At 48.2% G+C, this 20,409-nt stretch overlaps 1 protein-coding gene across 1 annotated transcript in view; it reads right to left on the bottom strand.

The window, feature by feature from the left end:
* The window catches only part of LOC119108524 (outer dense fiber protein 3), a gene marked incomplete in the record, with an annotated part of 28,905 nt that extends 13,423 nt beyond the window's left edge, over positions 1-15,482 (bottom strand). Inside the window, 1 exon segment of the mRNA XM_037232101.1 lies at positions 15,324-15,482.
* Positions 15,483-20,409: the final 4,927 nt, after the last annotated feature.

Genomic DNA, 20,409 nt, shown 5'->3' with positions numbered 1-20,409 from the left:
CAAAGTTTGTGTACTTGCATCATATATCAAAATACGAACCTTTCCTGACGAATGTTTTACCAAGCGATCCATATCCATACGTAATTTTGCAATCACGAGCTTCGCCGTTACGAGCTTAATATCCTACGTACTTTAGCCTAACAAACATTGAGCGTACGCACTACATCATAAAGCCGATTGTCATCCGTGCAAATTACATGCGTATTTTTGTCCGCAGCTCCGCAGGCAGTGTAGGCCAGGTGTCAAAAAGGTATCAATCTTTGGGTGGTGCTGCCTCACAAGGAGGGTTTCCGAAAATGTCATGTCGGTGCTATGCTTGCGTCTTCGCAGAATACTGGTGTGCAGATGGTTGGCGAGCAGTGCGTTTGGGTGATTGATAGGCGAATGGTAACCGAACGTTTGCTGCCGGTCCGGTTCTTGCATTGCGCAGATGTTTATCAAAACGTAACGCATGCTGCTTTTCGTTTTACCAGTCTAAGTTAGTTGGCAAAGATTGCATAAGATCTGAGAAACGACGTCCTTAAAATCGCAACACTTTTTCAGTCCGCCTTTACAATTGACGCAATTTCGATACCCAGCGGACAGCAAACTCGCTCTGGCACAAAACACCAGTTAGAGGAGGCATCATGTTTTGGCTACACTGGTCTCGTCAGCACGCTTGTTTCGTCTCATTGTTGTTTCGGCCCAGTAGTATTTAATTAGTCAGTCGTGTGATGAGGCTCATGGGGTAACCAGAATGTCCATATCCATAACGCTTCCCTTCATCGATGACCATCTGGCAAGACAGATACAAAGTACAATACGCTCCTGCGAGGTTCAAAATCGCATCACTTGGACCAACCGAAACAGCACCAGAAATTATCTAAACTGTTTCGTGCTCGAGCGACCTCGCTGTCCCGCAAGGTATCGAGCGTGCGCCACATGAAAGATGTACTGAAGAAAAATATGTTGTGCAGTCAGGAGCATCACACATGTGATCCTATGCAGCCTCTGTCCGCAAACTTACACTGGTGAATGGCAGTGAGCGTGCGCTTCCGTTTAAACAGACATATGCACAATGCCAAGAACCAGGCCGCCGGCACACCGTTCGGGCACCATTCGTTCATCAGTCGCCCAAACGCTACCACTCATCAACCATTGGCACATCAGTATTTTGCGCAGCTGCAAGAGTGGGGTGACATGTAAATTTCCGAAGTCCACTTTATCAGCAGTACAATCCGAACATAAATTCCATCATTAACACCTGGTCGACACTGCCTGGTATAATTATCATTATCTGTCTATCCTATCCTATCCTATGCTATCCTATTCTTATCCTATCCTATCCTATCCTGTCTTATCTATCTATCCTATCATATTATCTATCCTATCCTTAAACAGCGAACCATCTATCGCCAATTCATCAACCACCATGTCACCAGCAGATGGCAGCGCAGGTGTCATACTGGCGGTAGTTGTTTTTTTTTACCTCCAGTACCGCGCCGGCGGTGACACCAGTGGCATGGTGTAGGTTTGTTGTGTATCCTCCTTTTTCTCTCTCCTCTTGCTTCCCATCTGACGTTGGCGAATATCGATGAATCGCACACCCAACACGAAATTTTCTCATCTTTACTCATCCACCAGCCTACAAGTCTTCAGCAGCTAACAAATCAATGCATTCGGGGCCTAAAATCATCTATCTACACGGAAGTGCAATGCCCTACACCAATGTAGCGACTTGAGAACATCGTTTCGATTAATTCTCCTTAAATCTAACGATGCTCAAATCCCATCTTCCCTCGCGCGACACCGATGCAAACAATAATAGTACGCTCAGCATCCCACACCCTCGACAGATCCACATCGTTACCAGACCTGGTATTGTCTGAAAATTTTGGTGAACTATCGCTTCGGGTTGAAGAAACAGGTCTATAAAAATCGTTTCGTATAGTGAAGTTATTCTGAGCTGGGTAAACATGGTTTATATATTTGAATGAAATGTTCCACATTTGAATACACTGAGGTTAGCATCAGATATGATGAAATAAGGTGTTCGGTATGCTTTTATGTACAGGACACTGTTCTAGATAACACAATTTCACCATTTGGTAAATATTTTTCTTAACACGTCGTCGTTTGTTGCGTCATGCAACGTGATATGACGTCAGAATGGCTGCCATACCAGCCGTGCGATGTTACCACCTTGTCGGGCGGGCTAACTCACTTGCAGGACTTCAAAATGGTCCAGAGTTGTACCAATCGCTGTGTTGTTTGCAGAACCCAAATGTCGTGGTTTACGCCCGTTTTTGCTCTTTTTCCGAGGAATAAGGCTATTACTACTGTTTTACCCCGGTTTATAACGAATTCAGCCTGATATTCGAATTGTTGAGCACAGTTATCGGAGTTGGTGTAATGGTGAATGTGATATGGTGCGGTGTTTGAGAGTCTGTTGTATTCTAACGCAGTTTCGCTGCTAACGGCATAGTATGGCCCCGCCATGTATTATAATGTAATTGAGAACGTTCCACGGTTGGGTTAGGATGTCTTATCATGAAATATTCTCAAGATGGACATGGAGTGATGTTTGCAGCCCTTATTTCGATACTGCTATTATAACCAGGCTTCGAGCCAAAAGCGGGGGATATAACCCCAATCTGACTGGGTGATGGTTGCATGTCTACAGCTATCTAACACTGAGGGTGATGTATTTTCATACACATTCCCACCTGCACTAATCCTGTCCGACCACGCACCCACGCTCCACAGCCACGTTGGCACAAGTGACGTCCGAATTAATTCCAACTGAGATGATTCGATTTTTCTCGCACGAATGCTTGGCATCACGCCAACCACGAAAAGAACAGGAGTGGAATAAAGAGCAGATAATACTTCAGGGATTTCACGGATTCAACTTCGATCCCACGATCGCTTCCTCCATATCTCTTGTTTTGACCTGTAGGGGACATGGGGGTTGGGCAAACCCACTGGTACCCATATCTTATGAGTAACGGGCTGAATTTGGCACATGTTTTAGAACAACTGTGGCTATGGGAGCGAATGCCGTCCATACCGAGTTATGTCAGCTTAGGTGCCTCAAACACTCCACAATGTTACTGGCTGCACTTCTTTTGTTTACAATGAGATGCATTCACCACCTTTGCGATTATCAACACAAAAAGCAAATTTTTGAGCAAACCTACTGGGGCCCTTCCATTAAAACCTGTGCTTTGTGTTTCACGCTATGTGCGCCACGTCACCTTTTGTTTACATAACGTTTCCGTCATGCTAAAGGTGTTATGTTTACGTCACGCATCTCATGCTATTCAATGAATCGTTTACCATTCACCCTTCGCAAGAATTTTAGGACATTAAAGCAACCTTTAAAGATGATAAAGTTACCATGTGATAGCAATTGTGTTCACCTGTTATGCACCCGAACATCAACGAGGCAAAAGCATAGCAAATGGTCTTCAAACAATCGCATTAAACCGGCTGGTTTATAGTATACCAAAGAAGTTAATGTGCGTAACATGACCTATTTTGTAACCATAAACATTGATCTCCCTTCCCACTCACCCAACCCCAAAAACAAAATGGCGCTACCCCACCCACCCCAAAAACTTTCAGGGTACATCTAACCACTTCCTCGTGGTTCTGGAAATAAGGTGTGTGGAGGGGACCCTTGTGATCTAAGGCCCTTATTGGAAAAAGGACGAGAATGTACCATACGTATTTCGGTTCCATCTCAAGTCGTCTGGCATTTGCTGCAGGCAGTACTCTGCAACACGTTTATCACCGCGTTCACCGCTGCAAACAGGACCGATACGGCAACAGGTCATGTAGCGGACGGTTCGCTGCCCGGTCGCTGACTCGACGCCTGCCGCAACATGTGATTGCATGTTGCACGATTGCACGCGCCCAGGCGATTGTTGGAGATTGGTTGGCGATTGTTGTTGGCGATTGCACGCGCCCAGGCTGCAATTCGAATGGGCCCGTGATGCAGAGGTGTCGTTTCGAGGCGCGTCAGGTATCCCGGAACCACCAGATAGTTCAGAAATGTTATTGTTAAATTGATCCAGTTAGTCTCCCCAAAGTTGCAGCGGCCGCTCAATGGCCTGACAGGTACCGGCGAAACATTCACGTCGGTGGTGAGATCTTGAAAATACACATTATTTATACTGAGGGCTCACACCTTTGTCTTTGCTTCTGGAGGCAGCGTTTCAAACAAATTTTCTCTGTCTGGAAAAGTTTGCGACATAAACGGAATAATCGTTCATGATATTGTCCAATTCAATGGTGACGTTGCTCACAAAAGCATCTTCATGAAATGTTTGAAAACTGCGGTAAGATGCGGGGTTTGCTGGATTTTTTTTTTAGCGTTTTGGCATATGTGAGTTTTTCATAGACGTCTCATGTATGTACGCACATGCGCCGAAGGATGCCACGGCACGAATTTTGCACGAAGTACATGCATCCCTCTTACATGTGATTTTTGCCGACATCAATTACCTTTCGAGGCATTTGGAACAGTATTGTCACGTGCAATGAGACGTACATAGCTGCGTGTTGCGCATCACTTCTCTATGCGCACCTCGCACATACAAAGCACATCCAATGTTTACATGTGGGCCAGGTGTGCGAAGTTTGGACATAAGTAGCCATGTGAGCACAGTTCGCATACGTACAAACCAACAAGTGAGAGCATTTTAAATTTAGCGTCAGCAGCTCAAACACAATTCGCCGCGTGTGTGCACTTTACATGCGCACATTAGAGCACGTTATGCTCGACCACGTGCCACCATATGGGAACAGCTAGCCTACGCCTAACCAGGTGCGGAGAGCTCGTGTCCGTGCGGCCAGGTGCGGCCAGCTGGAGCCCGTTTGGCCAGTGCTGCCATCAGCTGGGCCATGCCTGGCCGGCGGCCGGGCGCGGGGAGGTCAGCAGCCAGCCGTGGGAGAGCGGCGCCGGCGGCGGCGGCGGCGGCGCGGTGACGGCCTGGGTGAACGGCGCCGGTGTGGCGCCGGCGGCCGGCCCGTGCAGGCAGCCGGTGCAGCCGCGCCGGGCGCGCCGCCTCCCGGGCCGCCATGTATGGCCGGCACGTCTGAGCCAGCCGGACGACGCCCTGGCGGCCCCCGACACGAGACGGACGCCCTTATACGGACCACAGCGCAACAGCGTGACGGCAGCGCGGCCACGTGGCGCCGCTCGTCCTCGGTTGCGACGGCAGGAAACAGGCTCTCAGGCTCTCAGACACGTGGGGAACACCCCGGTCACGAGTGCAGGACACCAGTCATGGGACAGCCTGCCCGTCACGTCATCAAGGCCCCAGTCACGGGGGCAGGGCCGCAGTCACAGGCACAGCACCGGAGGGGTGTTGGCGGGGCCCCAGTCCAGTAACGGTAAACATGACCCAGTCATGCGGATGGATTTCCAGCCAATGAGGCAGGACCCCGGTCACAAAGGCACGATTACACTTGCGGGCAAGACTCGTGTCACGTGGGTAAGGTTCTAGCCATGGGGCAGAAACCCAGTCACGTGGGCAGGGTCCAGTCACGTAAGCAGGATCCCAGCTACATGGAAGGAATCGCAGCCTCGCGGCGCACGAGCGGAGTGCCGTGATTGGTCGGTTTGGTTTGGTAAGAGCTCTTTTGTCCAGCAATGGCTATTTCCGAGAGGTAAAATTAAGGAAACATTAGTTGGGAGACAACAGAATAGAAGCTAACGGGCCTTCGCTCACACCTACACCCATCTTTCGGCTTCCTGCGGTTGCTGGGGCACTCGCCAGGATGACCGTGAAGCTAGCGCATGACTTAAGACTGTAGCATTCTGCGGCGAGACGTAGCTCGGACGAAGCGATGAATGAGAAAGCATGGGACGGATAACGTCATGATTCATTCTGCTTCGACAACTGATGCATGCTGCATATGCTGTAACAGCCCCACAGCGGGGCTTGTTTGCCAAACAATACTGCATGTGCAGTTGTATCACAGCAGCAAAGGAGCGTCACTAAATACAGTCGAAGCATGTCCTGCTTTGGTAGCTGACAATTACATATTCAATGACATATCCCAAAGTTTTGCAGCCTGCACGCGATCGTATATGGACGCAAACGGAGACCTCTTCTACTGCGCTAGCTCAGCGTCTAACATCAATCTTTTGCGACCGTGTTCAGTGCCCATGCAAACATACAGAGATAATAGGTTTAAGACGAGATACGAAGAATGATTTTGTCCTGGACAGCATTATTCATGCTGATTTAAAGGGAATGATCCACATTTGAAGATATTAGAGCAAGCATTAGATATGATGAAGTTAGCTCACTTAACTATTGTTATACTTTAAGTGAAAAAAAAACAGTTCTGGTTACCACAATTTCCCTGAATAATGAATATGTTCCTAAATGCATGATTATTTGATAACGCTATTTCACGTTGCCTAACATTCATTGAAAGCCAATTGACGGCCTTGACATCTGGAAATCGTGCTTACAAACGCCCCATGTGAACGAGTCGACAAGTGTCGCTTGCTTCGCCTTGATCGTCGCATGACTGAGGGAATAACAATATTTGAATGACGTTATTATGGCGTCATGGATACCTGGCTCAACTTGAAGTAGCCTCTCTAAAATAGTCTGCACAGCTTTGTGAGCGTGGAGCTCAGAAACTAGAGGAGTTTAGGCCTTAAGAAGGATAGGGCCGTGGACTGCACCGAATGATCTTCAATATGGCTACTTCAGTTCAAAACCCTATACAAATGCGGAACACTCCCGTTAACGTAAGCAGTGCTGCTTTTTACAGAAGAACAAAGGTGTGCCCACATTTGACGCACCGAGAACCATGCACTTTCACGACAGCATCATCAAACGCATAGTTCTCTCCAATGATCTGCGGTATCCTGATTTGTGCTTGATTTTGCTTCACTGGAATCTATTCCGTCTCTAAGACACAAGGCATGTGGTTAATTCTAACTGTAACTTCAAGTGATGTGATTCTATGATTCCATGTAACTTAAACCGGTATAATATCTACCGGTATGATGCCCCGATTCCGGCTCATGGAGATATGGCTAAAGATGGGGCATTGCCGAGAGGGGGGTCAAGTGAGCCATGCCCCAACTTCACCCCTCTCCCCTGAGCCAAGAGGTTTTTCCCTGAGGAAAACTTTGGCCACGTACCTGGCCTAAACCGACTGTTGTACGTTTGTAGGAGTCTTTGAAGTGAGGTAGTCGTCTTAAAGATCAATCCTTCCGATTCACGGTTATGCCATTTCTAAGATTCCAATTCCACCTGTTTCTGAGTCAGACGCTCGCATACCTGTGCAGACTACTTCACGCTGCCTAACTCTCAAGCATGCATGACACTTGCGATGCATGATTAGACATCAGCATGCGCATCATTCCATTCCCAACATAGTTTGTAGTAATATATAGAGTTACCCGTTCTTCGGTGGAGCTTTCGCCATGCCTTGCGCTGTGGTTGCTGAAGACAAGGAGAGCAGAAAGCGGCGGTGGCGCAGATTCTGAATTGGGGTGGGGGGATAGAAACGCCCCAACAGTGTCGCATTAACATCATTAACAATAGCCGTTTCCACGATGAATTAACGCGCCAAAAGTTCGTAAAATATTCCGTGACGTTTTCGTATATACTCAAAGCTCTGACAAGGAAAGCATTGTTTGCATGCCGGTGCGTTAACATGCAACAGGTAAACCGCATGCATCCAACTAAGAATAAGTTTGTTACATGACAAGAGATCCCCTTATAGAACATCTCTTTGGTCATGCCTTTAGTTCGCTCACATTCCAAGGAAAAAAGGACTGCCAATTAGGAATGCGCATCGGGCAAGGACGTTGGATGCCGACTGCCCCATTGTTGTTTAAATCGGTACTGGGTGGAGCAAGGCGGGCTTTGAGGATCCTTTCATTCAGCGAGTATTCATCTTGGATCATATTAAGGTATGCGAGCCCTCTAAGCTTTGTGAGAAATATAAGCAAGGTCTGTAAGTACTGTAAATAGGCTCTGTAACTACTACATATGAGCAGGAACGCTACAAAGATATAGGAGTTTCTCCGGTTTGCGTCAGAGATGCCACCGTATATTTTTCGTGAGCCTTGGTAAGTTTCACTAGGAGGAGATCTGGTATCATTTTTATTCCCGTGGATAAAAGCATGGCCTTTCCTATGACCAGCTAGCCCAGATATTATAAAATTATGCGCCTTCAAAGCATGCTTTAAATCTCTGCGAAAATTTTAACCGAGATTGGATGTTACAAGGCGTGCGGTTAAACAACAACGCTGAATTTTTTTAGAAATCTCTAAAAGAAGTTGTTAAAAGTTTTACAGCGTAAGCCTTCGTGAAAACGGCTTCAGTCGACTGTAAAACGAGCATGGAACATGAAGTTTCCTATGCCTTATAAGCTGTAGAAGCCTCAAGGTGATTTGCATTCTTTTAACAATAACTATTAAGGTGATGCAATGTGAGCATCTTGTGGTTAAAGGGCCGATGAAAAGGTTTTTTTTTCAAAGTGCCGATGCTCCCCAAAAGCATATGAGAAGCATATATTGACGACGCGCAGGTGTGCAAATCACAACATATAGTGAAACGCAATCACGCACTAGGCAGTCACTAAGAAACCATCGAGGAGGACTAAAAAGAATGCACTGCGAATTTTGTGCCAAGCATAGGCTTCATCAAAGGGGGGGGGGGCGGGCAAAGGGGACGTGCTCCCCCTCCCTGGAGACCAACGGGACCCTCTGTCCTTTGACCCTTAGATGACCCTGTCCACCTGCTGTGGGTTTCGGCTGGCATTGATATAGGACCTACCGACCTGAAAAGGGCCTCTATCGGCATTTAGATGGCCATGCCGATGTCGGCATGTAAAGGGTCCTCTTATAGCATTTAGGGCCTTTTGATCTGTGGAGGGCCTTTGGGGGCTTTAAATTGCCCATACCGGTTAAAGAAGACACTTTACCATCCCTGCCCCCTGCCGGCCTTTATACAGCCGGGGCAGCATAGATTCAAGGATATCGCCGAGAACCAAGGCGCTGACGGATCCAGGTGAGAGGCTATGGCCCCCCTCCTTGGGTCTCCAAAAAAGGGATCTTCGGTGTCTAAGGTCTCTAACTAAAGGACACATTCTGGTCTTCAGAGGACCTACCGAGGTCTCAGGGACCCTCTTCCCCTCTTGGTTGGTATCCCGTCCTTGAACAAATCCTGGATCCGCCATTGACCACGTTGGAGGGAGGGGGAGGGGGCGACAAGGGGAGGTGCGGACATGGCTCCGCTCAAAGAGTTAAAGACAAAAAAATATGCATGTAATTGCATCTTACCGACAATCTATGTTGCAAACTTTCACTGGGGTAAATGCATTAGGAGATAATAATAGCGGAATAGAAAGCACAACCCAGAGTTTGTTTTATTGGCGCATATCTTTTTGAATTTTTGTCCCACTCAACATCCTTTGTTGGACCAGTTCTAGATCCTCCACTGTAACCAACCCACAGACCATAACAACTAGGTTTGTTCATGCACTGTGGTTGTGGTAAGTGGTAGCAAATTGCTAACTCACAATTCTCAAATACATGTAAACGTATCAATAAGATATGCAACACTTCCCTTATGCAAACATGTACTGGCACCAAACCGCCTGCTGAAATGAGAAAAGGCAAGCACCGGGTTATACCGTAGCTCTACACACACGCCTTTTTAACCCTCTGTCAGCTATACGTAACACCTACTGTGGAGGTGGGAGCCAAGGGCGGCGCAGTAGGGCGGGGGGGGGGAGGGCAACGGGTGCAGTTGCACCCGCATAACCTTCTGCACACCCCCATAGCCGAAGCATTTTGGTTAATCTTCAAAAAATTTGCCAATTTTACCTGAGTATGAAAATAAAGTGGTCAAAATCCGAGGAGAAATTTGAATTTTGCGACATTTGTTAGGAGACCCTTGTTGAGAGGCCCATTGCCTTGAGGCCCCCGGAAACCTCAGCCCCCGCTAGACAAAATCCCTGGTGCCGCCCCTGGCGGACAACAACTGGGGCCCAGAGGCATTGGTAGGACCCGGCCCCAAACGAATATTGTAAGGGCTTCGGGACTGCCAGCCCTTCAGAAAACAACGCCCCGTCGCTGGCATACAGATAAACTGCACCCGTATTTGAAGTAACTATATCGGCAATATACCCGGCATTGTCAATTCTTATAAAGCACGATTAACTGTGGTAATTAGAAAATACCGGCATACGGATAGGTAGAGCTTTTCAGGAAAGGTTGGTGAAGCAAAATGTCATGTGGGCTGATTGATTTTCATGGCTGAGTCAAAACATATCCATCTTAACACTAGCATGCCTTTAACTTTGGTAGTATTGCAAAGCTTCTACGAAAATGATGATTTATAAGTTAAGAAACATTCGAATCTGACGATACTTGGTGGGGCAAAGCACAAGCTTGGTGAGACCAAGTTCAACGTCGGTGGGACATTGGCCCCACCATTTGAAAAGAAAACTCCGCCCGAGGGCATGCCGATGAGGAAATATTGCATCTCTAGAACCAGCCTGTTTAATGTTGACTGAACATATGTGCTGGCTCCCTACATGCGGTAGCATATGGTAGCATAGTAAAGAAACTGCAATAAAAGCGCAAACCCTCGTGACCAATCGTGAAAACCATGAAACAAATCCCTATGTCGTGCCGATGTCGTTTGCCTTGGGTTTTTCAAATTCATTGCTGGCAGACCACACCACTATGGAAGAAAATAAATGATGTTGCTTATTATCAAGTGTCGTATTATAACCATGATAAAAGCAAGATGAAAAAATAACAATGGCTCTGGTCCAATTCGCCTTCCTCCTATGTGAAATCCTGGCTGCGCCACTGGCGATGATGAGTGACGTCACATTTCTGAGGTGCTGGCCTGCAATTTGGATGTAATCTCTAGTATGCCGCTGATGACATTTTTATTGGCATTGCGAACGTACGCTCACATTCCTGTGTCTACATCTTTTATGCAACTTAAAGTCAATCATCAATCCATTCAGTTAATCTGCTCGTAAGCTGATCGGGCGGTGTCGCACGTACCTTAATAGGTGAAATTATGTATATCCAAGCTCACGCTGGGAAACTCTCAATCACTTTCGCACTTTTAAGAGAGCTTGCACGGCCGCTGATAAGCTAGCTGGTACCATTGGTGCTTTACCAGAGTGCCCCAGTCACGTACTCCTTAAACGAAACGCGCATCTATTCAAAATTGGAGACCAACAACACGATGAGCGCCTTTTGCAAACCATGAAAAGCTCACGTTCACGCACAGCACAAACCAGCAACAAACCAGTTGGATGGAGCACCGATATTTTAAGCCTGTCGTTTCCAACTCCTCGACCTGATTCGTCGTTTTTCATAAAGCAAACTGATCGGGGGGGGGGGGGGGGGTAGCGGGGAGGGGAGGGAGCGATGCGACTCACGGGCGTTTCCAAAGTAGTGAAGATGTGTACATCTTGGCTTATTTTAACGGAAAACGCCAGTGAATTGATCTCAACGAGATCTCGCGATAGAAACTAGCTTTATGCTGTTCGTTCAGTAACTGACCCCATTATGGTAGGTCAAATGTTGAATTTTCCAGATAATCGCAATTTCAGCTTTACAACGTAATACTTAGGATACTACGTCTTGTGGCGATACACAACTTAAGCAGGCGTATTTCTTGTTCATTTCTGAATACCTTCATGCATATTTTCTATTCGTTTGGGGCAAAAATTCATGACGCATGACTTCGTTAATAAAACGCAACAATGTCGGCGGGCTGTGCGCATTCTGCGGTATCGTCGGTTGCCTCCCGCTGCACGAGTTGGCCATGGATCGCCGAACAGGGTCCTTCAAAAACCTCCGCTGCTCCGACACCAGAAGAGCCAGCAACACGTTTTTGGCATCAAAAACACGTGCAATGAATGTCCCATAGCCCACTAGAAATTTGGGCGCGATTATACGACATGCTGGAGGAGTTATCTCACAAACCCTTAGAGGGGTTGCAACAAACCCACCCCACCCCCATCAGTGCGAAGATTGACAAGATCATCCTCTTCACATTGGCATTGAGCATTGACAAGGACGATAAATCATTATCATCCTGTGGGAAGGCGATCCACATCTCCGCAACTTGGAATTCAATTGATTTATTTTCATGTGCTGGTCGCACTAGTGGCAGCTGCACCACTTCGTTTTGTCTGATGTTTTGTCCACAGACACCCACATTTCTTGACATGGGTTCGGCCAAACACGAGGATCTGGGTTTTTGTTAACTTTTACATCACTATGCTCTTGTAGTACTATACCGATTATTCACATAAAACCGGGGTAAATTTGCTTTAGCTTGTGATAAACTAGTAGGTAAAAGCCTGGGATGCACAACTTAAACTATGTTCCGATCCCTTCTTGTTCTTTGTAACCATCGCCGATGTTACGCTCCGATCGTGCGTTAAATATTGTAAAACGTGATGTTACCACGCGAGCAACGACAGCATCAGGCAGAAGACGGCGATGATGTGCAAGAGCTGTAAGAAGCTCTGCGCAGGTACTTGTTACCTTGTTTGTATGTTCTGTCCATGACAAACAGCGATCAAAACTTAGGTCAAGTAGTTGCCTTTTTACTAGAGCTCACCACCTCACACCAACATTCAAGCTGACTGCTGACATTTTCAGACCGTTCAAAGTGTTTGAATCAAAGCATAGGTTCATAGTTTGAATACAGAGGACCAGGAACATTATTTCAGGAAACTAAAGGATCCCAACGGAGGTGTCATACCATTTGGAAGCCGATAGAAGAAAACTTCTTAAAGGTAAGGGATACAGCTAGAGAAGTTCACAGCACATCATGGGACCACTGATCATCAAATAGATCTAAGGACAGTCATCAGCCCCCAGACGAGATCGTGCTTGGCATTCACGATTCGACCTTTTCCACATAATCCGTCTTGTTAAAAGCAGCTTAGGTTTAATTCATGACGCATCGCGCTTCACAGTTCATGATAATAACTGGGATTTGAGCCGCAAACCTAATATGTAGTGTGGTATCGAAAGGAAATACCTGTGTGACACCTTGCAGCATCACACAGGGACGGCCACGGGCGAGCTATGGTTATGTTAGAAGAAGCAAGTATTTGGAGCATATTCGAGAATGCCTGAAGTAAATTTGTGCAGTTAATGTAATAAATCCGTTGACAATAAAGCTGATCACTAGCCACCATAATAACATCCTTCCTAATAGCATGTGCAGCACCGGGCTCATGCATGACGGCTTATTACGATTCCCTGTGTCCAGTGAAGAGGCTCACGGGATAAACACATAGCAAGGTGCGCTATGAATGACTTTATGCCCTGTCCTTGGTCAACTGACCATCCATTCTAACGTGGATAGTAAATACGAGCTCGTCCGCACGCCACCTGCAGACGCCTCACGTCCCACGCCAACGCCGTCCTTGGGTGTGCGTCCGAGCTTATCGAACAGCTGGCGACATCTTGCTGATCTACGTGCGATGACTTCATCCTTGGTTACTTTTGTCTGAAACGATACTTAGCCAATCTGCGATTTCCTCATGGCTAAATACCAAAATAGTGTGTGCACAGAGCAGAAAGTATTGCTATATATTAGTTGCATAGCTTGCATGTATGGTCTAGGCTGAACAAAACTGAATTGGTGGTAAATTGGATAAGATTTGGGGATCGCTTCTGAAATTTCAATGCAAGGTAACAGGATCAGTTTAATTTTGGTATTGGATGATGTTACTTCGAACATGCTCTGCATAGTTGCATCATTAAGAAGTACCCGCCCGCAACTGTGTGTTGATTTTGATCAGCAACACATGCGGCATTCGGGGTGCAATTTTACAAAATTAGGTTGGGGTTGGCTGAGCGGGGAAAAAACTACTGCTACCCTTAAAATGCTCCCACAGATGCCATTTTTTATGTGATTGGGCAACTTTTCAGTGATGTGGGATGAGCATTTGAATCAAACGGGAAGGTACGTGCCTGGTAGCATCTACCATTGCTTCTGTATAATTTCATTGTGGTTCTTTCTCTCATGTGTGGATTTCACTATCTCAGAACGCATAGTTGTGTAATTATACCTACCTATAGTGCGTAGTTAGCGATACCTGCCCAAAAACCGTGTCTTTAACATGCGCCCGAGGGGCCGGCAAGATACCCTTCGCTCGGGTGGGGTGGTCAATTTGACCCCCCCCCCCCCGCTGAGATCTCGGGAACTAAGAAAGCTAGAGACACCAAATTTACAGAGTGTCTTGACCTGTACCTGAACTCACTTAGGTCAAAGTTTCAGGTTCTTAGGTCATGACCTCCGTGTCAAAAAAGGTAAAATAAGGCCAAGTTTCAGGTTGGTCTCCAAAGTGTCCCCAGAACCTAGATAACCGTTTCTAAGCAAAAGGTCACATTCTCATTCACAGTCAGTGACCTCGTTTGACCTTTTGGGGGTCAAGGTGATCAAAATCATGCAAGATTGCTTCGAGTTTTGCATTCGACTAAGCGACAAAGATTACGTCAGGCAGTATATTCCCTAAAACAAAATGTTGACCTGGGTTATTTTAGATCAATGACCTTTTTTGGCCTCTAAGAAGTCCATTGAAGGTGTATAACGCGGTTCCTCATCTAAAAAACTCGAAATGAGCACCAGAAACTATCCCATACAGCAAGCCCTGGAGTTACAAAGCAGGTTGATTTGACATTGGTGTCACCTTCATATCTGACCTTAGGCCAATGTAAGTTCCTCATTCAACTGTTGTGTTGCCTAAGAAAGCATCTCAGAGATGTGTGGCTTCGTCTAGCACTCCGTTGTTGGATCAGATTGAAGGACTCCCTAAAAATTTCCTTCGCTGAAACCATGGCCTAACTTTGACCTGCCATAGGTCAGCGACCTTACAAGGCACATCTAAATTGCTAATGCCAAACGATTTGCTATATAATTGTCTACAGCTATGCAAAGTTTGGTGCGGCTACGCCTCGCAGTTTGGAAACTATTCTGGAGAAACCTTCGGGAGGGTCAATTTGGCCCCCACCCGAGCACGTGTTAAGTCCGCGCGTTGCGGACCAGCGGGCTCAAAAGTGGCAGCTCTAATCTCGACCATAGCGAAGCAAAACACGTAAGGGTGCAGACTGCCATATCTACCAGTACCTGCCGTCCCTACCCATACAGAAGCGCGTTCCAAGAGACATGCATGGGCCATGGCTTTAACCGACACCCCTGATATCACGTGACACTTCACGCACTGCACATACCGTAAGAACAACAGCAAAGGCGTGGACGACATGCCCGCTAACAACCGCGCTTGTTTCCCGTGGCGCCCTTTACCTGTGTGGTAGCTGATTCTGCTGTGCGTCGGCTGCGCGCGTGCAGTGCGGGGTGGAGCTGGGCGCTGCGGGGGCACGGCGCGGCTGCGAGCGGCGGACCCGTTACGCTGTACTGCAGAGAGCGCCGAGCGGACTGGCCGACCAGCGACGACGCCGGGCGCCGCCGCTGGCCGTGTGGGCGGCGGACCGGCCGCCCCCAGCCGGCAGGCACGCCCGAGCGCCGGCTTTCACGGCCACCGGCGTCCGGATAGGCGCACACCGAAGTCAGAGAAGGAGCACCTCGGCCATGGGCGAAGCTCACATGCTCGACCGAGGTGAGAGGAAATATGCCGTCTGCCGCGGCCCAAGCAACGTCATGGGTGCCGTCCCTCCAGATCCGCAGGCAACAAACGTTCGCGACGCGTTTGCGTGGTAAGTCAGACATATCGCGTGGTGCCATTACCATGATGCGCTTGGCCGCCACAGGGCACCATTCTTGCACCACAAGGCATGCTTCAAGAACTTTTTGGTCCTTGAACCGGACCTCCTTTTGTAGTCTTTTGACATGCTTGAGCCCGTAACACTACAGTCTTCAAGGGAGGCAGGAGCATCACGGATGGGCAACAGGTGTGCCTTGCGTGTCCACCCTCCCCCCCCCCCCCCCCTCTGCACCCGGCCTTCCCCGCCCCGGCAGCAGTGCTGATCCCACCGCGTCAATGATTTGGCTCCGACATAATTGGTTTGGTCCCCATTACACCAGTTTAGACTCACCAGAGCGGGAGCTGACAGAGCGGAGTGTCAAACCCCGGCGGCATTTGTGCGTGAAGGCCGCCAGGTCCTGACAAATGAGCTTCGGTATTTTTCGGCAGATTCAGACCTGTGGCGAAACGCGTTCTCTATTCAAATTCAACAGCTACGTTATTTAGTAGCACGTGAGCAAAGTTGTGGTGAACTGCCGAACTACATTTTGCCAATGGGTGCCTGTTTGTGGTGCCGAATCCCTGTCAAATAAGGACACTGGGTGTGTCCACCAACGCCAGATGGCTGTTTTAATGCACCGACGCCACGCACGGTGCTCTTTATTGACCCGTGTACCGGATGGTAAGATCACGCAACACCGCGATACTGGTTATTTACGTCACCCAGTTCGTGCTCTGCGCCATTACGCTGAACCCTCGCCCCGATGGGAGGGTGAAGGGGAACGTCGGTGCAACTCCCCTAACGTTTTTTAGGATGCCTCTCTGGCGCGTTTTGCAATCGTATGCAGATTTGCACTAGTCTATGGGGCATCTATTGCACGTGCTTTAACACCAAAGAAATCGCTCCTGACGTTCCTGGTTTCGGAGCAGCGGCGATTTTTAGGAACACTGCACGGCGGTCTGCGGCCGGCGCCGGCGGCGGGTGGCAACCGATGCTGCCGCTGAGTGCGCGGCGGGCCGACATCGTTGCATTAGCGGAGCCATAGATCATTAACATGCGCTCAAAAACGATCAAAATACACAACATTGCCCTTGACATTGAACAAGGCACACGCCTGTTTAGATTTTGTGTCGCCACAAGGCATGATTTCGAGGATATGACGCTATAACTGAAAAAATGCGATTTATACGAAACTTTTATTTTTGACCTGGCATAATGGGGTCAGTAATCAGTGCAACAACGTCGTCATAAGCATGGCGTTCGAAGTGATCCAATAAATTCCTGATTCAGAAGTTCTCACGGATCCTTGTAGTGCACCTGAGACGGTTCTCGCTGCAGCAGGATCAGTCCAGACATAAGCTCAACACCACCGTGAACATCTCCCCCAGTGGTCTAAACCGATCGCCACACTCCGCCGTGCTGGAAGACCAGGAGTGCAACCTGCAGGGCGTGACCAACCATTGCGGCGTGGCGTACTCTGGCCACTTCACGGTCCACTGAAAACACCCTTTTTGGTAGTCTGGTACGAGCGTGACCTCAGAGACCTGTCCACCCGAATGTGCTGCGCCTACATGCCGCTTTTTTCGATAATAACGCCGTTAACTAGGATACCACTAAAAGAGACAGTCATGCCTGCACGGACTGTGCACGGACACCACAAGAAAGGGCCGAAACACGCTCGCAGAGCGATCGTGGGTTTACTTCATAGCATCAATTAACAGGCCATCTTGCAAAAAGTTGCAGAACTACAAGTGAGTAAGCCCGTCCGCTACAGTGACAATTCTGGCATGGCCAGCCTGGCAGCGATTTTGAAGTAATTAAAAATGTTGCATAGCGTAATCAAACAATAGCATGCTGAGAAGTGCATTGCTAAAAAGTAGAACGTGCTGCCTAGGTCCAGAGCAGTCTTTTGCGCTTAAAAGCATCCCAATAGTTACAAGCAAGCTTTTCCGTCATGTTTGGTGCTTGTCTCAATGTCTTCAAATGTGGTGCGTTCCCTTTAAAGGGTGTAGTCCACTTCGATATCGGGTTTTAAACTGAACTAACCATCTTGAAGACATTTCGGTGCTATTAACAATCCTGTCCTTCTCAATACCTAAGCTCCTATAGTTCCTGAGCTACACGCCCGCGAAGATGGGGAAAGGTATATCGGGGAAGCATTTCAAAGCCATCTTGGCATTCATGACATCATAATAAGGTGATTCAAATCCTGCCATTTCCTAAGTCAAGCGGCGATCAAGGCCAAGGCAAGTATATTTGTCGAAGCACTTATGTCTGGCGTTCACGAGCGGCATTTCCAGATAGAACGGCCGTCAATTGGCCCTTGATCAATGTTGTGCAAGATACGATAAGGTTATGAAATGACGGTGCGTTGAGGAGCATATATATATATATATATATATATATATATATATATATATATATATATATATATATATATATATATATAATGTGTGTGTGTGTGTGTGTGTGTGTGTGTGTGTGTGTGTGTGTGTGTGTGTGTGTGTGTGTGTGTGTGTGTGTGTGTGTGCGTGCATTTATACCACACAGAGAACTGTGCGGCCTAGAACAGTTTTTTTCCACTTTTAAGTGTACCAATGGTTATAAGTGAGCTTGTTTACTCATATCTGATGTTTCCTTCAACTTCTGCAAATGTGACCCATTCCCTCATATATGCGAAAGACGAAAGCTATCTCTATATTCGCACCATAGAGACATGCAAAATGTTAAGTACTTCACATTTGGACATTTATAGCGACGCCCAGAGCCTTGCGCACTAGTTTGCAACGTAAAATGCGTCAAAGTTAATTGGGGAAAGCTTGGCAGACTTTGGAAATGAAAAGCGATTGGTACAATTTATGCTTTATACTGCCTAGCATTTAATTGCAACTGGCCAACATTTCTGTTTCGAAGTGAACAGTGGTGCTGAGCATTAATTGCGAGGGATGTGTGGCATGCGTGTGCGCCGCCAACGAGGGGAGAGAATGGGGGACGCCCCCTATTCTCAAGCAGGAGGGATTGCCCCCTACCGAGGATGAAAGCCTCAGAAAACAGCATTCAATAATCTGCATGCAGGACGGAATTCAAATTAAATCCTTGTACATGTCCACTGACAGCGAGAAAAGAAAGATATGAACGAATATTGGAGTTACAATGCTGACTTTAAAACATTATTTTGCACTATTTTTCGCGGTGACATAACAGCTGACAATCATTGCGCTATGGAGAGGCGTAGATCCAAACAGAAGGCCGACCCCAATGCTGTTTATTATAGGGATTACCCAAATCCGCGCAAACGCAATTGATCATAGCTCTTGTAGGTACGCCTGCTGGCTGGAAATATTTTTGGCAGATACGGTTGCTGACTGGCTGGGCTTAGAAGTCTGGAAAACAGGATTGGTGGACGACCGGATCTAACCTAGCTGGACCGGACTGAACCGGTTCCTAAGAATTCAATTCGCGAAGATGATTACCGCGGGGTCAGCGTGACTTTGTCACTTCCTGAAGCAGCTGTCTGGTCACTGACGCTGTCTGGTCGCTTTGTCACTTCCTGAAGCAGCTGTCTGGTCGCTGATGCTGTCTGGTCGCTTTGCCACTTCTAGCTGTCTGGTCGCTTTGCCACTTCCTGAAGCAGCTGTCTGGTCATTGGTGCTGTATGGTCGCTTTGTCACTTCCTGAAGCAGCTGTCTGGTTGCTGATGCTGTCTGGTCGCTTTGCCACTTCTAGCTTTCTGGTCGCTTCGCCACTTCCTGAAGCAGCTGCCTGGTCACTGATGCTGTCTGGTCGCCCTTTCACTTCCTGAATCAGCTGTCTGGTCGCTGATGCTGTCTGGTCGCTTTGTCACTTCCTGAATCAGCTGTCTGGTCGCTGATGCTGTCTGGTCGCTTTGTCACTTCCTGAAGCAGCTGTCTGGTCGTTGATGCTGTCTGGTCGCTTGCCACTTCCTGAATCAGCTGTCTGGTCGCTGATGCTGTCTGGTCGCTTTACCATTTCCTGAATCAGCTGTCTGGTCGCTGATGCTGTCTGGTCGCTTTGCCACTTCCTGAATCAGCTGTCTGGTCGCTGATGCTGTCTGGTCGCTTTGCCATTTCCTGAATCAGCTGTCTGGTCGCTGATGCTGTCTGGTCGCTTTGTCACTTCCTGAAGCAGCTGTCTGGTTGCTGATGCTTGCCAGTTTCAACCGGTGGGCAGGCAGTGGTACTCACGCTACGCTGGAAATGGTCCGCTAAGAACTCGCTGTGTGAGGCATGCTGTTGAGCTTCTGAATCAAAACGTGACGCCTTCGCCTTTGGCGTGATGTGACACGGCATTCAGACTGGCGTCAGCCCTCAACGCCTCGGAGGGGGACTGATGTCAGTCCTCGATACCTTGGGGAAGGCTGATGCTAGTCCTCAACGCCTCGGAGGAAGACTGATGTCAGGCCCATTACCTCGGAAGAAGATTGACGTCAGTCCTCACCGCTTCGGAGGAAGAGCGAGGCCTTGGAACACGGTGTCGCCAGCCCCTGGTGCCATATATGGCGCGGGATGATGTGTTTATGTGGAGCACTCCCACGGGCCGCCGCCCGCAGCGGGCGAGCGGCAGCGCCGCCCGTCGACCGGCCCGATTCGGCTGGCCCGACCGCTGGAGGTTACCATGCTCGGCAGGACGCCGGCCACCCTCGGCGGCGCCCAGGTGTGCCGAGGTCA

Source organism: Pollicipes pollicipes, unplaced genomic scaffold (genome assembly GCF_011947565.3).
Source record: "Pollicipes pollicipes isolate AB1234 unplaced genomic scaffold, Ppol_2.1 Scaffold_6686;HRSCAF=7923_pilon_pilon_pilon, whole genome shotgun sequence".
NCBI classification, from domain to species: domain Eukaryota; kingdom Metazoa; phylum Arthropoda; class Thecostraca; order Pollicipedomorpha; family Pollicipedidae; genus Pollicipes; species Pollicipes pollicipes.
The sequence above is the reverse complement of the archived record's forward strand: the minus strand, read 5'-3'. Positions and strand labels throughout refer to the sequence as shown.